General features: G+C 42.9%; 1 protein-coding gene across 1 annotated transcript in view; it reads left to right on the plus strand.

Moving 5' to 3' along the window:
• Positions 1 to 14420, plus strand: part of LOC141262882 (uncharacterized) — a 110523-nt gene that overhangs the window by 45165 nt on the left and 50938 nt on the right. The gene's annotated exons all lie outside the window — the stretch shown is intronic.

Raw genomic sequence — 14420 nt, forward strand, 5'->3', positions numbered from 1 at the left:
TATCGTGTCGACCATGACAGCACCACAAGAGAGGGTCCGCCCCCCAAGGACAGGAAACCTACAGGCTTAAAAGGGCGGCACCCCTCTCCGCCTCAGTTGGTTTCCTGTCCTTGATGGGGAACCTGTGGCAGGCTTACGCCGGGCTGGCTCTGGATCCTGGCTATGGTGCGCCCAAGGGGGATGTCTTCGTAGTTGTTGGAGGAGCTGTTGAGCGGTGCCCATGTCTGGGGTTTTCTGCCGCTTCAGGGTCATGGCTGCGGCTTCCGGGATCTCCCCCTCCGTGGTTGGCTGCCACGCACCTCAGGACTCTGCTGAGAGTAGGGGGCGTGGCATGATGACGCGGTGCGCGCCCCCGGCGGGCACATGACCGGACCCGGAAGTGTTGGTCACGTGCGACCAGGACGCTGGGGGAGCACGGTTTTTGCCTTCTTACCACCTCAGGTGACGCACACAAGTGGGCAGCGCACCTGCTATCTGATGGGAGGGAGGGAGAAACTCACAGTCTTAATTAATTAAAAAAAAAATTAAAAAAAGTGAAGGGGCTGGTGCACCTATAAATTAGGCTGGCACCATAGCCCTATGCTTCCCAGCTACTCCTGACCCATATTCTAAATGGAGACAGAGAGTGAGCAGCAACAGCAGCCGCCACTATCACCATCTCAGCTGCTGCTTGGGAAGCCCCAGGAGAAACTGCACCTTCAGGGGAACGGAGGTAACCAGACCTCAGAAAGGTGGGGATTTGCAAGCAGGTTACAGTCACACTAGCTCCAGCAGGATGGATGACTCTGCAGCCTCCAGGGACGATCCCCTGGCTGAGAAAGATCCTTCCTCCCTCCAAATCGGTACCAGCCCTTTGAGTCGTATGGGTAAGTGATTTTCGAGACAGTTCACTTAATAATAGGGTGTCCCTTCTTCTTGTCTATCTTTTACTAGGGGAAGAAGTGCATCACCAAAACTAGGCACAAGGAATGTGCATTGTTTAAAGCCCTGTTAGCGGACTCATACCCAAAAAGGCTGTGTCAGTCCTGGATCAACCAGACTAAAAAAAGGAAAGAGGAAGGAGGTTGCAGATGGGGAGGGTTCCCCAGTTTTGGATGTCCCCCTCCCATCGGACTACGAGGAAGAGTCTGACGGTTCTTCTTCCTCATCCTCAGATAGTGGGTCTGGGCGACATTGGTTCCCATTAAATGAAATTGATTGTCCTGTTGAAGCAGTACGCACAACTATGGGTATTACGGACACTAGGCCAAAGAAATCTGTCCAAGACGTCATGTTTAGGGGCCTAGAACAAAGAAAAAGAAAATGTTTTCTGGTTCATGATAGGGTTCAGGGCCTGATACGAAGAGAGTGGAAAAGACCAGATAGAAAGGGCTCCCTCCTCCCTTCCTTTAAAAGGAAATACTCCTCTGAGGACTCAGCCTCATCCTCTTGGAAGACTTGATGTGGCGATAACAAAAGCATCTAGGAAGTCATCCCTTCCCTTTGATGTTGGAGCCCTCAAGGACCTTTTGGACAGAAAGCTGATACCTTTCTTAAGGGGACCTGGGAGATGACTGCTGGGGTTTTGAAGCCTGCGGTTGCAGCAGCCTGTACGGCCAGGTCATAGAATCATAGAATCATAGAATGGTAGAGTTGGAGGGGACCTCCTGGGTCATCTGGTCCGACCCTCTGCTCAAAGCAGGATTCACTAAATCATCTCAGACAGTCTGTCCAGCCTCTGTTTGAAGACGTCCATTAAAGGGGAACTCACCACCTCTCGTGGCAGCCTGTTCCACTCATTGATCACCCTAACTGTCAAAAAGTTTTTTCTAATATCTAATCTGTGTCTCCTCCCATTCAGTTTCATCCCATTGCTTCTAGTCTTTCCTTATGCAAATGAGAATAAAGATGATCCTTCTACAATGTGACATCCCTTGAGATATTTGTAGACAGCTATTACGTCTCCTCTCAGTCTTCTTTTTTGCAAGCTAAACATTCTGAAATCCTGTAACCGTTCCTCATAGGACATGGTTTGCAGACCGGTCACCATTCTGGTCGCTCTTCTCTGAACTTGCTCCAGTTTGTCGATGTCTTTTTTAAGACAAAACTGGACGCAGTATTCCAGATGAGGTCTGACCAAAGAGGAGTAAAGTGCGATAATGACTTCACGTGATCTAGACAGTATGCTTCTGTTAATACATCCCAGAATTGTATTTGCCTTTTTTGCTGCTGCATCACACTGTTGACTCATGTTTAGTCTATGATCTATTAGTATACCTAAGTCTTTTTCACATGTACTGTTGCTTAGCTCTATTCCTACCATTTTGTATATGCTTTTTTCATTTTTATTGCCCAGATGTAGTACTTTGCATTTTTCCCTGTTAAAAACCATTCTGTTAGTTACCTCCTACTGCTCCAGTTTATTTAAGTCTTTTTGAATCTTCTCTCTCTCTTCTCTAGTGTTAGCTATCCCTCCTAGCTTTGTGTCATGAGCAAATTTAATCAGTTTACCCTCCATTCCTTCATCTAAATCATTGATAAAGATGTTGAACAATACAGGTCCCAGGACAGAGCCCTGTGGTACCCCACTTGAGACATTCATCCAACTGGATGTGAAGCCATTTACGACCACTCTTTGAGTCCGATCACTAAACCAGTTATGAATCCACCTAACAGTTGCCTTGTCCATTCCATACTTGGTCATTTTTTCAATAAGGATGGTGTGAGATACTTTGTCAAATGCTATGCTAAAGTCAAGATATACTATATCTACAGCATTTCCCTGATCCACCCAGTCAGTGATTCTGTCATAGAAGGAAATTAAGTTAGTCTGACATGACTTGTTAGTTACAAACCCATGCTGACTCTGGTTAATCACTTCATTCTTATCCAGGTACTTACATACATGTTGTTTAATAATTTGTTCAAAGATCTTTCCTGGTATAGAAGTCAGACTCACCGGCCTATAGTTCCCTGGGTCCACCTTCTTCCCCTTTTTGAAGATAGGAACAACATTTGCTCTTCTCCAGTCTTTCAAAGATTATGGAGAGTGGTTCTAAAATTTCTTCTGCGATCTCCTTTAGTACTCTGGGGTGTAATTCATCTGGACCTGGAGACTTGAACTCATTTATGTTAGCTAAATATTCCTTCACAATCTCTGTTTACAGATAACTTGGATTCTTCTATTCCTTTAATAGGACAGTGAAGATCAGTTTGTTACATTTTCTTTCTGAGAGAAAACAGATGCAAAATAGGAATTAAAAAGTTCGGCCTTCTCAACATCCTTTCTTACCATTTCACCATTTTCATCCTGTAAAAATCCTATAGCATCTTTGACTTTTCTTTTACTTTTGACATCTCTTGCAAGCCTTAATTCATTGTCAGCTTTAGCTAACCTGATACGTGCCCTACAGGATCTGCAGACTGCATTATAATCTTCTTTAGATATGCCTCCCTCTTTCCATTTGATAAACATTTCTTTTTCTTTTTAGCATGTGTTTAAGTTCTGTGTTCATCCATCCTGGTTTCCCTAAATGCTTCCCATTCTTCCTACTTTTCGGGATTGTTAACGATTGCGCTTTGAGAATCTCATTTTTAAAAATTTCCCATCCTTCCTGGACATTTTTGTCCTTAAGGACATCCAGCCATTGGATCCCTCCTATTCTCTTTCTGAGTCGCTTAAAATCAGCCTTTCTGAAATCTAAGCTTGAAGTTTGAGTCTTCACATGTCTTCCTCCTCAAGTTATCCAAAATTCTATAATAGCATGATCGCTGCCTCCTAGGGTCCCAGCCACTTTTACATCCTCAACCATTTCATCCCTGTTTATAAGGATTAGATCCAAAGTAGCAGATCCCCTTGTTTTCTCCCCTACCTTTTGGAAGATAAAGTTGTCAGCAAGAGAGGATAAGAATTTGCTTGAACTGTTAGTTTTACTTGAGAGAGATTCCCAACAAATGTCTGGATAGTTGAAATCTCCCATGACCACTACGTCATATTTTTTGGAGAACTTGGTCATTTGATACATAAAGAGTTCATCCATATCTTCAGCTTGCCCAGGTGGCCTGTAGTAAATGCCTACAATGGTGTCCTTTCCATTGTTCTCTCCTTGTATTCTTACCCAAACAGTTTCCACAGAACTCCCAGTCTCTGAAGCTTCAATCTCTGTGCAGATATACGCTTTTCTAACATACAATGCGACACCTCCTCCTCGTTTATCAAGTCTGTTTCTTGCAAATAAGTTGTATCCTTTTAGCCTTTTATTCCAATCATGTGTATCGTCCCACCAAGTTTCAGTGATTCCAATGACATCATATTCCTTTTCCTGCGTTAGTAGTTCCAATTCTCCTTGTTTGTTGCCCATGCTTTGTGCATTTGTATAAAAACATTTTAGTTTGTGATTGGTTTCTCTTCCTCCCATATTTTTATTATTTAAATTTTTTGCCTTTGTTCTTCCTTTCCACTTCCAGTAGCAGAGATCTCAATAGTATCTTTTTCTGGCATTTTGCTTCCCTTCCCACATTGTTCTAGTTTAAAGCTCTCCTGAGTGTAGCAAGGCGACTTCCAAATACATGTTTTCCAGTCTTCGTAAGGTGCAGCCCATCTCTAGCAAGTAGTCCATCATATAGGTAATTCATTCCGTGATCCAGAAATCCAAATCCTTGTTGTCTTTGATGATATGGCTGGAACAGCTTGAGTCCCATCTGAAAGATGGTTCTTCTTGCCAGGGACGCCGGAAGCCGAGTCAATGACTCGTAGCCCAGGTACGGGGGAGGCTGTTGGGCTTCTTACCTGCCTGGTCAAATATTTCAGCCAGTAACTGGATCCTTGGTCTGATAGGTTCGGGTCTGAGGTTTGAGTTCCAGGCGGTCCCTCACGACAGATTCATCTTGACTCCGGTCTGTTCCTCTGAGAAAGAACAACTAGCCCTACAAAAAGAATTGCTGGATTTAATGCAGAAGGCAGTCCTGGTGGCGGTCCCAGCATCAGAAAAAGGGTTGGGGTTTTACTCTCCCCTCTTCTTGGTTTCTAAACCTGACGGTTCCTTCAGAACTATCAGTAGTCTGAAAGCCCTAAATAGGTTCTTGAATGTTCGAACATTTAAGATGGAGTCCATTATTTCGACAATAAAATTATTTTTTTCTGGGTGTTACATAGCACGCATCCTTCAAATCAATACTAATATCACGTTCCTATACTTGAAGAATATCAAAGGTGCATGAAGGTAGCCGTAATTATGGATGGAGAAATAAAACCTTTTCAGTTCAGGGTTCTGCCATTCGGTCTTGCCATAGCCCCGCGGGTGTTTACTGAAGTAGTGGCAGACGTTATGGCTCATATCTGGGAACGTGATATTCTAATTATTCCTTATCTGGATGATTTTTTAGTAGTAGGGAATTTGGCCTACCAATGTATAGAACACCTAAAGGAGGTGATGTCCATCCTTGAAAATTTGGGCTGGGTGCTGAATTTAGAAAAATCCAGGTTGGTACCCTCAAGGGTTGAACAATTTTTAGGAATTATGCTGGATTCAGTAGCTCAAAAATGTTACCTTCCGCAAACTAAAATACAAAGGATTAAGAGCTAGGTGGAGAAAACCATAGCGAATCCGGTCACGTCCCTTAGAGGAGCAATGTCCCTGTTAGGTACCCTCACGTCATGTTTCCCAGGGGTTATATGGGCACAATACCAATCCAGGGTTTTGCAGTGGGATGTGTTGCTTAATGAAGTTTGTCTTAAAGGGCGCTTAGAAGTAATTTTCTCTTTATCACCTCGGTCAGTGAAAGTCTTACAATGGTGTCAGGATGAGGCAAATCTATCCTTAGGCGTTCCCTGGGCACCGAAGGTTACTAGGATTATCACCACAGACGCTAGTCCCAGGGGGTGGGGAGCCCACCTGGGGGATACAGTGATTCAGGGTACCAGGTCAGATAACGACAAGAAGAACCTTTCCTCCAATGTAAAAGAACTTCTGGCAGTGGATAAGGTGACGAATAGTTTCTTAGGCTCCCTCCAAGATCAAAACATTAAGGTTCTCTCAGAAAATCAAGTTACAGTAGCTTATGTGAACCACCAGGGGGATACAAGGTCAAGATCACTGAGGAGTGACAGATCATCTCTTTCAGCTTGCAGAAAGTCATCTCCTTTCCACGACGACCCTCCATATAAGGGGAACAGAAAACCCCAGAACGTATTACCTAAGCCGCTATCCTCTGTTGCAGGGGGAATGGGAACTAAATCAGGAGATCCAAATAGTCCGAAGATGGGGGTCTCCAGTAGTAGACGTATTTGCCATGAAGCTAAATCAGAAGACAATCTCTGTTCTCTGAATCCCAAAGAAAATCCCTTGGCGGTGGACGCTCTCCTGGTATTTTGGAACTTCAGCCTGGCGTGTGCTTTTTCCCCGCTGTTACTACTTCCCAGGTTCATAAGAAAAATCAGGGAAGACAATGCAAGGGTTCTTTTGATTGCACCCTTCTGGCCCTAGACAGAAATGCTCCTTGCACGAGAACCAGTGTATCTCCGACTCTTGGGTCCTTCCCGAGGTTCCGGATCTCCTCATCCAGGAGCCGATATCCCATCCTCAAGCAGCGGGCCTCAACTTGACGGCATGGAACTTGAAAGGTCATTGCTGAAACAAAAAGGGTTTTCCCAAAATCTAATAAATACCCTGATGCAGAGCAGAAAACCGGTTACAACCCAGATTTATGCCAGAACCTGGAATAAATTCTTCTCCTTCTCAGGGTGTAGAGTTGGTGAGGAGGCACCAATAGGGAAAACCCTAGAGTATCTACAGAAAGGTCTTGAGCCAGGGTTGTCCAGCAGCACCCTAAAAGTTGAGGTATCTGCCCTGGGCGCCCTGTATAGCTGCAATCTAGCAGGTAACTACTGGATTTCTCGTTTTATCAAGGCAGCTTTTAGATCCAGACCCATTGTTAAAAATTGGGACCTAAATCTGGTTCCAACGGCCTTAACTGGGGTGCCTTTTGAGCCAATAGCCAGCAACTCTCTCAAAAACCTCTCCCTTAAGACAGCTTTACTGATACCAATTCTCCTGGCCGAGGTTAAAGTTGACATTCAGGCCCTGTCTATAGCCTCGCCATTTACACAGATCCTGGACAACAGAGTGATTTTTTTTTTTTTTGGCCAGATCCTGCCTATCTCCCTAAAGTGGCCACTCGCTTCCACAGGCTTCAGGAAGTGATCCTACCCTCCTTTTGTCCCAATCCAGGTAATCAGAAGGAAGTGCAATTACATACGTTTGATGTGAGGAGATGTGTGGTTAGGTATGTTTTAGTTACCAAAGACTTCAGGAAAGATAGCTCCTTGTTTATAGCTTACCAAGGGTCTAGGAAGGGGTCTAAAGTCACAAAGTCCACCTTCGCTAGATGGATTAGAGAGGTCATTTCTTTAGCGTATACATCTAGCAGCGAGGAAGTACCTGAAAGTTTGAAGGCTCATTCCACTCGGGCTGCAGCGACCTCGTGGACTGAGAAGACATATGTAAGGCTATTACCTGGTCCTCTCCCTCTACATTCTTTAGACACTATAGGTTAGAGATGGGTGTATCGAATGACCTCACCTTTAGGAGAAGAGTGCTCCAGGCTGTGGTCCCTCCCTAGATTACTTCATCTCTGTAATTCTCTCGTGGTACTGTCATGGTCGACCGATAAAGTCCTAAGTTACTTACCGGTAACTGGATTTCTCAGAGACCATGACAGCACCCTTATATTCCCTCCCCTACGCGTTTGTGGGAGCACTCCCTTTTTTCTTAATTATAGTCTCGCGCTTAATAGGTGTCGTGTGGTATGATAAAATTATGGTTGTTTGTTGTGTTTATTAACCTGACAGTCCTCTCATACTCTGTAATCCAACTGAGGCGTAGAGGGGTGCCGTCCTTTTAAGACTGTAGGTATCCTGTCCTTGGTGGGCAGACCCTCTCTCTCGTGGTGCTGTCATGGTCTCCGAGAAATCCCGTTACCGGTAAGTAACTTAGGACTTTCAGCATTCTTTTACCCATAGGAAGTAATGGGTGGTGAAAAAAACGTATCAAAAAACGCAGCAGTGTTTTTTCAGCATTTTTGATGGCAAAATAGAATGGGGTTCTTTTTTTCCACAGAACTTTATGTACATGCATAAATAAAGACAGTGAAAAAAACGCACAAAAATGCATCAAAAAACACAGCAAAACCTGCGTTTTTGGCGCAGTTGTTTTCCTGCCAGAGATTAGGTTTTGCTGTAGATTTGTGACATAAAAAAAGCCAACATGTGTGAACATGGCCTGTAAATTGATGCAGTTTATAATAAAACAAAAGGAAGCCATGCTGTCAGAAATCAAAATGGACCTAAAAAAACTCCTCAAGATTCTTTACAAGTTTCTTGTCTGTTTGAATTCCAAACAATGGACCAAAAAATTAGTCTATACTTGAGTGACGTTTCACATGTAAAATGGTCCAAAATTCAGCGAGATTTAAATCACTACTGAACAAATACTGTCTATATGTGGAATGGAGAAGGTGTAATACATCCACTCCAAGATCCATTTTTATTTATTTTTTTAAATTTACAACCGCTAATGTCAACTTCAATCCCCACTGTAGTGCAAACAAACCAGTTATTTAACCCCATAACGCCCAATGACGGGGATAACCCGTCATGGCCGGATGCCAGTTCGCGCACCATGACGGGTCATCCCCGTCATGACTCTACACGCAGTGACAGCTGAACGGTAGGGGAAGAGGTGCAGGGACCCATGCTGGTGGTCCCCACACCCAGATCACTGTGATCGGTCAGTCAATCTGACTGACCTATCACAGCACGATCGCGCAGAAGAAGCTGAAATATCAGCGTCTCCTGCCCGATCAGTGCCGGAGTTCAGCACTGCCAGTGGCTGAGCTCCTGCACTAAACAGCCAGAAGCGGTGTCAGTGCCGCCCCTGGCTGTTAACCCCCTGAATGCTGCGATCAGGAGGCAGGCAGAGGGATGGGAGCTCACTCTGCCTTCAGACTGGCGCCCCTGCGACGTCATCACGGGGGCCCGACTGTTGCCATGGTGACCTGGAGTTGCCATGATAACCCCCAGGTCACCAAGCTACGGAAACTTGTGAGATCATGCTCACAGCATGGTCTTAGGAACTTTCACTATAGGTATAATGTACTGCAATGTTAGTGCATTGCAATACATTATACCTGTGGAAAGAGAGAAAAAAGTGAAAGTCCCATAGAGGGACTAAGTAAAAAAGTTTGTAAAAATCAAAAAAAAAAAAAAAAAGTTAGAAAATAATACAATATATTACACTAATAAATACGCATTTTTATGTAAAAAAAATAAATAAAAATAAACCAAAAAATTACACATTTAGTATCACGGCGTCCAGAACGACCTGATCTATAAATGTCACACTAGTTAACCCCTTCAGTGAACAGCGTAAAAAATGGGAAACTATGCCTTTTCATCATAACACTAGAAAAAGTGGGATGAAACGCGATCATAAAGATGAATGTAAATAAAAATGGTACCGCTGAAAACGTCATCTTGTCCCGCAAAAAAAAGCTGCCATACAGCTCCGTCAGCGGAAAAATAAAAAAGTTATAGCTCTCAGAATAAAACGATGCAAAGATAATAAAAACTTTTATAGAAAAAATAATTATGTAAAAGCGCAAAAACATAAAAAAATTACATAAATGAGGTGTAGTTATAATTGTACTGACCCGAAGAATAAAGCTGCCTTATCAATTTTACCACACGCAGAACGCCATAAATTTTACCTCCCAAATATCGGAATAGAAAGCGATCAAAATGGTACCAATAAAAACGTCAACTTGTCCCGCAAAAAACAAGCCCTTACATGACTGTCGGTTGAAATATGGAAAAATTATAGCTCTCAAAATATGGCGATGCAAAAACTAGTTTTTGCAAAAAAACAAACATTTTTTAGTGTGTGATAGCTGTCAATCTTAAAAACTCGCTAAAAATCTGGTATCGCTGTAATCGCACCAACCCGAAGGAATAAAGTCGCCTAATCACTTATATTGCACGAGGAACGGCGTAAAAGATAAATAAAACCAATTCTTCACCTGCTGTTAATTTGTTCATTCTGCCTCCCTTAGATCTCAGTAAGGCTCTGCTCACGTTCAGCCACAGTTTTGCGAACCTCTGAAAAGGACAACGCTGAACAGAGGCCGAACAGAGGCCAGACTGAGTCCAGAGTAACTCTGCTGCCTCATCTCATTATAGTGAATGGATTGCTTGGGAGTTTCATCTGAATCACGTCATTCGGAGATTTAGATGGAAACCGCAAAGTAAGTGCTCAGTGTAGAGCACTGGATAAATCCAAAATGTTATGTAAAATGTTTCCAATAAAAGCTTCACATAAAAAGCCCCCACTCAGGTCGGTCATGTGTTAATGGAAATATAGGGGGCTTCCACGTTACTGGTAGTACAAAGGCTCTGGAAATGCGAAATGGCTCCTTGCCCCCGCTAAAGAAATTCAGCAAATTCTGCGCTCCCAAATTCAAATCCCCCCCCCCCTCCCTTCTGAGCCCCACAGTGTGTCTAAACCACATTTAGCGTCCACATGTTTGGCAGGGGTTTGATTTCCAAAATGGGGTAACTTGAGGGGAGAGGGGAGGTTCTGCTCTTTTAGCACTTAGGGGCTCTGTATATGGAGTCCGCAAACTATTCTAAGAAAATCTGCGCTCCAGCAGGCAAATAGCACTCCGTCCCTCCTGAGTCTCACCGTGTGTCTAAGCAGTACTGTATAACCAAATGTGAGGTATTCAGCAGAAATTGTGTGACATATTTTGGTGCCATTTTTTTTACCAATTTCCCCATATGAAAATGTAAAATCTGGGTTTAAAACAAAATATTTGTGGTAAAAATGTAATTATTTTTTCTTCACTGCCCAATGGTATAAGATTCTGTGAAACATCTGTGGTGTCTATATGATCACTTCACCCTTCGATGAATTCATTGAGAGGTGTAGTTTGTAAAATGGGGTCACTTATGGGAGATTCCTCTGTTTTGGCACCTCAGGGGCCCTGCCAATGTGACATGGCACACTCAAACCATTCCATACCAATTCGACCACACATTGTGTATTGGCGTACGCAGCAGAAATTTCACATCAACTTTTGAGGTCCATTTTCTCCTTTTACCCTTGTGAAAATAAAAAATTTGGGACTAAAAGATCATTTTTGTAGAAAAAAAAAACATTTTTATTTTCACAGCTCTACGTTATAAACTTCTGTGAAGCACCTTGGGGGTTCAAGGTGTTGACCACACATCTAGATAAGTTCCTTGAGGGTTCTAGTTTCCAAAATGAGGTCACTTGTGGTATTTCCACTGTTTAGGCGCATCAGGGGCTCTCCAAACGCAACATTGCGTCCGTTCTCGATTCCAGACAATTTTGCGTTCAAAATGTCAAACAGTGCTCCTTCCCTTCTGAGCCCTGCCGTGCGCCCAAACAATGGTATTCCCCCACATATTGGGTATCTGCATACTCAGCAGAAATTGCACAACAAATTTGAGGGTCCATTTTCTCCTGATAACCTCGTGGAAATAAAGAAAAAATGGGTCTAAAGTAAAATTTTGTGAAAAAAAGTTCAATGTTCATTTTTTCCTTCCACATTGCTTCAGTTCCTGTGAAGCACCTGAAGGGTTAATAAACTTCTTGCATATGGTTTTGAGCACCTTGAGGGGTGCAGTTTTTAGAATGGGTGTCACTTTTGGGTAGTTTCTGTCATATAGAACCCTCAAAGTCACTTCAAATGTGATGTAGTCCCTAAAAAAAAAAAAAAAAAGTGTGTGTGTGTGGGGGGGGGGGGGGGGGGGGGGGGGTGTGAAAATATTGTTGGAAATTTCTGGGCAACTTTTAACCCTTATAACTTCCTAACAAAAAAATTGTTTAAAAAATTGCGCTGATGTAAAGTAGACATGTGGGAAAATTTAATAATTATTTTGTGTGACATAACTCTGGTTTACAGGCATAAAGATTCCAATTTTGAAAATTGTGAAATCTGATAAATTTTTGCCAAATTTAAATTTTTTTTCACAAATAAACACAAGTCTTATCGAAAAACTTTTACCACTATCATGATGTACAGAATGTCACGAAAAAACATTCTCAGAATCCGCGGGATTCATTGAAGCGTTCCAGAGTAATTACCTCATAAGGTGACAGTGGTCAAATTTAAAAAATGAGGCCTGGTTAATAACCTACAAAGTGGCTCAGTCCTTAAGGGGTTAAAGAGGTTGTCCACTACTATAATATTGATGATCTATCCTTTTAGGATAAGTCATCAATGTCTGATCGGTGGGGGTGCGACACTCAGCACCCCCGCTGATCAGCTGTTCCCAGTGCAGTTGCAGCTCTGTCTACTGATAGTGATGGCGGCCGGTTACTGCACATCCGCCTCCTATTCAAATCAATATGTGGCGGATGTGCAGTACCCGGTTGCGGACACAGAGCAGCTCCGTAGCTGAGCACTTCCAGATGACAGCTGAACGGTGGGGGTGCTGGGCAACCTCTTTAAACAAAAACACATACAAAAAACATCAGGAGAGCAAGCAGAAAGCATGGTACTTTTTTTTTTCACAACAATTGATGGGCTGGACAAGTGCGAACAATCCTATTTAGAACAATGGAATCAGTTCATACATAATTTTTTATTGAACATTTTAGTTTAATACTGGATGGAAACTACAACGCAATGCTGGACTTGTATGTAGGGAGCTTTAATTAGTGATTTTTAAGTTTCTGGATTGTAGAGATCCCTTCATTAGGAGTCAGATACAACACCATGTTACAATCACAAAACATGTTGCAAAATGATCAATAAAGAACATTTATTGTCGGACATTAAGCATGACCAGTTATTCTTAAACGAGCAGCGCAGACAAGCAAGTCGTATGTGATTTGTGTAAATGTTCAACTCAACCCCTCAGATTTTTTCCAACTTCTTACTTCAGCTAGAGTTTTTTCATAAAAGGATCCCATGTAATGTCACACTTGTGGATCATGGACCCACTGCTCCATGGTACGGGCTTATCCAGGTACTACTTCAAGAGCAGTACCCGGTATTGCTGCAGCTGACCCCAAGGGTCAGGATCGCAGACACTGACTCAGAGTCCAAGGCGGGGCTATATACTGATGCAGGTTCAGACAGTGCGGATCCTGGGACACTTGACAGGATGGACACCGTTACAGGTTCAAGTGCCATCGGAGCAAGTTCTGACTCGTGTAACGCGGATACCCGGTACAGGTTCGGGTTCAGACTAAGCGAGTTCAACAACAGGTTCAGGGACCTGACAACTAACTAACAGGACCAAGCTCAAATTAACACGAAAGAGGGTGTTGTACAGGCACCTCCCTATAGGGGAGCGTGCCTTAAATACTAGATGCCTCCCAGCTATTGGCTGGGGGCAGATTCAGAGTGTGAGCACTGCCCCTTAAGAATCAGTGAGTGCGTGCTCACTAGGCACACCACCTGGGGACCTGCACAACATGTGCAGGCCCAGGGGACCAGGGAGCCATACAGGGAACGGAGACACCGATGAGCAGCCGGGGCAGTATGCTGGCGTCCCTGTCGGGAGGAGGGAGAGTGAACATGCAGGGATGCCGGCATTAGTGTTACATGTAATAGATATTAACAAATGTAATGTAATAAAAGAGTAAAGTCAGTCTTTCAATCACTATCATGCAAATAATTAGGCTTCTTAGAACATAAAATATTTATTTTTTAATAGCTAAAAATATGAATTCAAATAAGTAAATATGCAACTAGCAATACAATTAGGACATCAATATACAATATTAGTATATTATTATCCAATACTGGTGTCATTTAGATCCTTTGAAAATCTGTCACAGAATTATGGCTTCTGTAATAAACAAACTATGACATTATTGTGTACAAAGCCCAAAATAAAAATTTAAATTATCTATAAATATGAGTAAAAACTAAAATGGTGTCATTGAATTAGATTGTTTGTATTTTCAGAGATTCTAATACTGGGTCTACATGTGTTGAGCACGGCTGCTAAATGACCCAGTCGTTTAATGGTTTGTTCAGACTGTCCCACCACAAATCAATGCGCACAGAACGATCGTTAATAAATATTTAACAATCATTCTGTGTGCATACAATATCATGTTATCGGTTGCACATGTCATATTTACACAGCATATGTGATCTCTGAAGATATTAATTTGTGTTTAGAAATGATCTAGATAAGATGTCTGTGTGGGCAAATGCATGACAGATGAATGTAAAGTAATGCACCTAGGCTGGAGTAATTGTATTGCTGCATACACATAAAATGGAAATATTTGTTGAACATATCTGTTAGGCAATCCCTGCATGTGTCAGAGCTGTTTAACCGCCGTGACACATGCAGCCGCGGCGACACTAACATAGATGCTGAGCACGCCGCAAATACTCGG

Source organism: Phyllobates terribilis, unplaced genomic scaffold (assembly GCF_046119375.1).
Source record: "Phyllobates terribilis strain yellow unplaced genomic scaffold, ASM4611937v1 Scaffold_1__5_contigs__length_1240528914, whole genome shotgun sequence".
Classification (NCBI taxonomy): Eukaryota; Metazoa; Chordata; class Amphibia; order Anura; family Dendrobatidae; genus Phyllobates; species Phyllobates terribilis.